This window comes from Pteropus alecto, unplaced genomic scaffold, assembly GCF_000325575.1.
Source record: "Pteropus alecto unplaced genomic scaffold, ASM32557v1 scaffold35, whole genome shotgun sequence".
NCBI classification, from domain to species: Eukaryota; Metazoa; Chordata; class Mammalia; order Chiroptera; family Pteropodidae; genus Pteropus; species Pteropus alecto.
In genome coordinates this window covers 14140971-14148040 of record NW_006437828.1, presented here as the reverse complement: position 1 = coordinate 14148040, position 7070 = coordinate 14140971, and the positions used below count along the sequence as shown (strand labels likewise).

Sequence of the window (7070 nt, the reverse complement as noted above, 5' to 3'; positions counted from 1 at the left end):
CCTCCGCCCCGTCCGCCCCGCCCCCGGCTCCGCCTGTTCCTGGCTGAGGCCCCGCCCCATCCTCCGTCAGTTCCTGGGGACGCGGAAGGGGCTTTCCCGCCGCGACGGTCGCACTGCGGTGAGTGAGCTCTGTCCTGTGAGGTTTAGGTCCGCCCTCCGCGGCCTCCTCCGCACTCGGGGACCGGCGGTCCTTGCGGGTGTCACAGGCCCCGCCCCCGGGGACCCCGTTGCCCTGAGAGACCGGGAGGCGCCGCGACGGTCGCACTGATCGGCTCGTTTCTGTTTCCCGTCACCGGCGCCCCGAGGCCGTCGGCGCCCGGCCCTTCTGCCTTGAGTCCCTGCGCGGTGTCCCCGCCCGGCGCGACGGGTCTCGGGACGTGGGTCGTCGCCCTTCTCCGCAGTCGCCCCTCCCGCCCCTCGGTCAGCCCGGGACGCCGGGCCGTCCCCTTGCCCTGGGGTTGCGCCGTCCCCAGTCCTGACCCCCCCGCATCGTCGTCCTCCTGCAGCCGGGCCTGCCGCTCCCCGGGCCTCTCGCGGTCACCGCCTCTCGGGGGGCCCCTGATCCCCACGCTGTCCTGTGACACGTCGTGTCCTTCTGTCCCGAGTCCACTGTCTACCCCTCTGGCTGTGCCTGCCAGGGTGTGTTCACATTTCTGATGTCCCATTGGAAGGCGAGCTCGTGCTGGGCAGAGGGCCATTTCATCCATCCCTGTGGGTGTCGAAATGCGGGGGCGGGGGGTGAGGGGAAGGGACGGAGGAACGAGGAGACGGAGGGAGGGAGAGCGAGGGCTCAGAAAAGGGTACAACAGGGCACGGGCGATGGGTGGGTGCGGTGGACTTGGAACATAGTCAAAGTGAAAAAGTGACCTGGGCAACAAGCAGTAGGGTGCGTAGATGAGGGGACTTGGACCAATAGTAGCAGTTGGGGCAATAGAAGGGTAGATTCCAAATATATTGGTTGTTTTTTTAAATTTCCACATTAAATTACCTTTTAAATTAATTGTGTCAGATTCAGACTATGAGTCTTTAAAGCTTTTCCGGTCTATACTGGTGTGTAGTAAATAATTTTACACTCTTTTAGTGTGCAATTTGAAGGGATATTGTTTTTTTGTTTTGTTTTAACAGTGAAAACCAGGTTTAAACATAATCTAGTCAACAGGTGTTTTTTGTGATCTTTTAATTTAACGGTCTATGAACTAAAGTTTCCAAATAAGTATATGATTCCTTCAAATTCCCTTAGTTTTTTGTTGTTGTTGTTGTTGTTTTAACGAAGGATGCTCTGGATTGTCCTGGTTCTAACAGAGCTTGTCTGTTCCTGATGGATCTGTTAAAACTTCCCTCAGAACTGTTTCTGTAGCTGACCTTTTATGTTTTCCAGGGCCAATAATTAGATATTATTATTTTATTTGAGGTACTAATGTGATAATCTCGAAAAGAGCAGTTAAATGCTTTTAATTAATATGAATAAAACCATGCAAGAGAAGTTGCTCTTGCTCAGGAGGATGAAATATGGTCTGGACTATTTGGGGCAGAAGCGAGAAGGGCAAGCCTGGCCACTGGACAGTAGAGGCCATCCTGTGCTTGTGAGGCCAGTGACGGTTGCTCTTTGCTAGCATCTCCAGTCCACATCTCTGCCTGCCCCCAAGCACACAGCGTAACAGGACAACTAGGAAAAGACCAGGGCTTTTTAAACTAAACAGAACAAAGGTATCTCTCCAATGAGGAGGTGGCAGTTGGCCCTGGGAATGCAGTTTGGGTGTAAAGGAGTGGGAGAGAGCCTGGGAAGTTCAGGAACAGGAGACAAGGAGAGCTCCGCCCTCCCTTACCTGGTGAGCCAGTGCTCAGCAGCTGCCGGAAAAGACTGTGACTTCAAAGGGAGGATCACACAAACTCACATCCATAGCTGCCATGGGATGTGTGGCTTCATCAGGATGAAGCAAAGGCAAACTCACCTATGGTCTCCCTGTAGGAATTCATATCCCTTTTCCCCAGTGGTTCAGTGGACAGCAGATGGCCGTCTCTTCCACGTGTTGAATTCCTCCCCACCTGTGTGGTTGTAGTAAAGGGAAAGGAAGTTATTCCGACACCTGGATGACACATTCTCAACACTCAGAAGTGACTTAGCAAGACTGATCTTGCCTGAGGAGGCAGGAAGATCAAGAGGAGTAAGGACTGGCTCTTTCTCTGGGAAAAGTATTAATCTGTTGATTGTCTCTTCTTTTCTGAAATGCTGTTTTTCATACTTGTTAATCTCTGACAATCGAGGGTCCTGGGGAAGGTTCCCTCAGTCCACTCCCAGTTCCAGACCTATGCCATCTCACTGTGAACCAGCCACAGGGAGCTTATAAAGTGGCTCCATGTGGGAGCCACTATGATGAGGGCTTCGTGCCTCAACATTGATGGGAGGCCAGGACTGGGTCCGTGGTGTTATTGTGGTTGGTCAGTGGGGATTGCAGAGTGGCCAGATGTGGACGTACTGTCAGCTCTGTGTAGACCAGGACTAAAGAAACCACACATTAGTAGTGAATTAAGTCAGGAATACCTGAAATAACCAGGAAAAGAATATCGATGAGGGGAAATTTGTTCTACTTGATTGTATAATGCATTGAAAGCTTAACAAAATCTGTATATTTGGTTTCAAAATATTAATGTTTTGCAATAGAAGGGCAAGTTAGAAACTGATAGCCATAACAAATTAAAGTAGCATTTCTTCCACATAATGGTGTGTGTTTTAGTCCGTAATTGTTTAAAACTGGAATTACTCTAAATGTCTAAATGTCTAGGGAGATTTTAAAATTGTTCACAGCGCATCCATCCCAAGGAGACCTTGATGGTCATAGATTTGTAAACTGACTTCTATGCAAATATCTAAGAGTTCCTACACTTTGGGTAAATTGAGGTTTGATTGCTGGATTAAGAGATGGTGTATTTCATATTGCAATAAATTATGGCAAAGACTCCTTTTCCCTCCCCCTACCAACAGCTGCAAATAAATTCTTATCCACCAACTTGTGAGATCTCCCCCTGCTTTAACCAGGACTTTGTGTGTGTGTGTGTGTGTGTGTGTATACACACATATCTGTGTATTTACACATATATTTGTAAAATTGAATAAAATACAACTCTTTGCTTCTCTTTCTGTTTCACGAATTAAGTGACTGAATAAATTTATTCATTGTAGACATGTATATATAAAATGAATTTTTCTACTTGACTCATTTTGATGTGCATTTAGATACTATTTGATATTTTGTAGTTTAATCAAACACACACGCACCTCTGCATACTCTGGTCTGGTCTTACAATGTTTATGCAATGAAGGCAAAATCCTTCCTTCATGTCCTTTGCTTTTGTGTTTTCCTTTGGAAGTGTCATCTATTTCATATTATAAATAATATGTTCCATTCGGTACTAATATTCTATTGTCTAAGAATGTTTAACCGTTTAATCTGATGTGTTTTAAAGTTTCAAATAGTATAGGTTCAGATGTAATTTGACCTGCCTCCATTTTTTTCCTTTTTACGATTATTTTGGCTATATCTTCAACCTCAAAATGAGACAAAATTTTTATTTGTTTTTTTATGTGAAATACTGCATGTGACTTTTAAATACGGGTTGCACCAAATTTCTGCATTCACTGAGGTTTTTGTGTGACTGTGTCCTCTGGTCTAAGAAGCCTGGTTTGGCAGGCTTTTATCATGTCATTTTATGTCCTCAAAAAGTTTTAAAATTTCTTTACATGAGTCTCAAACTTATTTCAAATGGGAGTTATAATATTTTGCTGTTGTAAGTAGAAACTTATTTTTGTTAGTTTGTAAGTTATTGTTACTAAACAGGAAATACCAATGTAAGTATATTCAGAATAGATTTGATGACTTTAAAAAAATATTCTTAAGTACGATAGTTAAAATGGATTCCCTTGTATTTTTGAGTTTGCAGTTTACATGCCTTCTGAGAGTAAGTGCAGTTCCAGCTCTCCGATGCCATATTGTATTTCTTCTCCTCTTGGCCCTGACCCTGAGGGTTTTGTGTGCTGGCGAACCAGTCCCTCTTCTCGCCCTTGCCTTTAGTGAAGCTGCTTCTTTGTTTACTGCTCAATGTATTTGCTAGGATTTTCTTGATTAACAAGAATTGTTCCCCACCATTTGACATGAATTTTAAAGATTTTCAATTATTTTTAAAGATAAAATATGTTTCCTAGAGTCTATTGACATGATCTAATTTTTTTAGATCCTTAAAATTACCGTATGAGAGTTTTTAGTATTGAATCAGGCTTTCGTTTGCAGTAAACTGCACTTGTCCGTGTTGTGCCAGTATTTAACCTTGGCAGTAATGGCCAGAATAAATAGTTAAACGGCTAAATTGTATTAATATCTTCTGTAAAATATACTCAATGAACATCATTGATATCATTTCCAATTTTTTTGTACAGGTATATACATTTTGATTGGCTTGGTTAACTAATGCAAACACTCGTTTTTCTCCTTTGGAGCAATTTACCTTACAAATTTACTCTCGAATCTATTTTGGAGATAGATTTTGATATATAATTTAACAATGAACATTGCCTAATGAGATTGTTCTTATTTGTGAGTGAATATTCATAACATTTCCTTGGAAATTAATTTATCCTACATATACAAATTAATAAGAATAGGATTCTCCCCATTTTCCTTACATTTTAAATTACTGCTTTTAAATGAATGTGGTCTGTTTTATTTGTCGGTGTTATTTTTCTTGAGTCTTTTTTAATTCCTTGATTTCCCTGTCAAAACTTTTATTGATTCGTCAAATGTTTTCCATTTCATTCTGTAATCATTTAATCTCTTTATTCTTTTTAACTTTCATTAATATCTGCTTTATTTGTGAAAACTTGAAAAGCCAGAAAACTCATGTTTCTTTTTTCCTTCCTTGTTTTCTAGATGTTTTTAAAGTCACTGAAAATGTTGGCCTTAACTGTTGCACAGAGGCTTAAATTGTAGTGGATCTTGGTGCAAACCTTTCCCTCTCCCCCAGCACAGCCGACTGCACTTAAGACGTCGTTGTGTTTGATCCTCAGGGCGAGCTCTGTCCACGATGGGAGCTTTCTCACCTCGGCTCCTGCAGCCTCTGTGACCCAGCGCTGATTCCAGGGCACTTCCTGCTCGTCCCTTCTGTTGACTCTTAGTCAGGGCTTCTCCACACTGCACCCAGCCACACGTGAAGTTCGGTGCTTTTCTAACGTGTCTTTCTCTGTTTCTCTCATGTCCTTTCGCCCACCTCCCACCTCACAGTTTTACTACCAACACTTCGTGCCAGACAGCCATCATCTAATTCTTAAAATTCATCAAACCTTTCTTAATTATTTTACTCCGTTTTTCAGCAAAAACCTCCACCTATGAGCTTTATAAGAAGGACCAATCTAATTACAGTGACCTTTGGTCCCTAAAATCTACTTGTTTGCTACCCTCCCCGGTCCACCTCATCACTCAGCTGCCTTCCAGTGTGTTCTGACTTCTTGGGGCGCAGCAGGTCTGTGATGTATCCACAATATTATACTGTTCCCTCATCTGGAACAAAAAAACAAAAACAGACCTCTGAGCTCCATCCCTGCAAAACTTTCTAAGTCTTTGCCCGACTGAGCTTTTTAAGTGTCACATAAATTATACATGCATTTCAAGAGAGCTTTTCTGCAAATGAAATACTTCAGTACATGTGCAGAGTATGTTTGTCATTATTTCTTTAAATAATCTCTTCTAAACTAGACTTTTAACCCCTCAGGGGCAGATTTTCTGGCTGCTTTATTCATGAGTATAATTTCACTCTTTGATATCGTCTTGGCTGTAAGTTGACCTGAAAGCTATGTTCATTTATGACAAAAGGGGATCATCACTTGCCTCGCGAATGTTGCAGTAGGTAGACTGAAAAGACATAGAACCTAACAGAAAAGCATGAAAATCATAGTTTATTACCTAAAGGTTTACTACAAGAATAATAGGTACTCAGATTTTTTTACTGTCAGAAGAGTGTAATTTTAAAAAAGAAAATAACAGCATTCCTTATGGGACGAAATGCGTATACCTGAAACAAATATATTGCTTGATTTTTCTTCAGTGATATGTCCTTCTATGAGAAAGGTCTTAAGACATTTAAATGTTTAGTTTCCTTTTTAACATCCCTTTATAGAGACGGAAAGTAGAATGGTGGTTGCCAGGGCCGGGGGGAGGAGGCCATGGGGGTTGTTTAATGCGTTCAGCGTTTCAGTTTTACAAGATGAAGGAGCTATGAAGATGGGTGCTGGTGATGATTACACGCTTTATGAATGTATTTAACACCACGAACCTTAAGAATGGTTAAGATAGTACATTTTGTGTTAGAGGCTTTTTACCACAATTTTAAAAAGGAAAAAAGAAATCTAGTGAAATCAGTACTGAAACTGGTCATTTACTCTGGGAGTTTCTAATATTTTGAAGCTTGCAGAGTCTTATAGTTCTTGGGACCTCAGCTAACTCTGAGTTGAAGAGACCTACACTGTATGGCTATTTCTTGCTTGGCAGTAAAAATGGACATTCTAGTACCCTAAAAAATATTTTTCTTGAATGTGTATTTATTCGGCACACAAACATTTATGTAGAGTCGAATCGATGCCTACGGCCAGAGAATGTGTTGGTAGAGTACAGGTCCTTGTAGAAACGAAGAGCAGGATGGATCCTTTTGCTGCAGGTTCTCTAGAGCAGGGGTCCCCGACCCACGGGCCACAGACCGATACTGGTCTGAGGCCTGTTAGGAACCGGGCACGCAGCAGGAGGTGAGCAGCGGGCAAGCGAAGCGCCAGCATCACCACCCCAGCTCCACCTCGGATCATTAGGCATTAGAGTCTCTCAGGAGCACCGGTCCCTGATGCCACAAAGGTTGGGGACCGCTGCTCTATAGACCTGCCCAGAACAACCACAGTCCACAAAACGGTGAGGCCTCTGGGAAAAGCACGGAGGTCGCTTCTGAGACTTTTAGAAGAAATACTGAATTAAAGGGTAGAATTTGTATTCCTTAACTTCACCTACTTAGTTTACCTAACGAGAAGAAGAGCTTCT

The 7070-nt window shown here is 42.8% G+C and overlaps 1 protein-coding gene across 7 annotated transcripts in view; it reads left to right on the top strand.

Annotated features, from left to right (window-relative positions):
• The first annotated feature begins 53 nt into the window (after nucleotides 1–53).
• Nucleotides 54–7070, top strand: part of ZNF596 (zinc finger protein 596) — a 17548-nt gene continuing 10531 nt past the window's right edge. For all 7 annotated transcript variants that reach the window (XR_001517172.2, XM_015591789.2, XM_025049025.1 and 4 more), the window contains exon 1: nucleotides 54–118. The gene's annotated coding sequence lies outside the window, so the exon portion shown is untranslated. The remainder of the gene's footprint in view (nucleotides 119–7070) is intronic.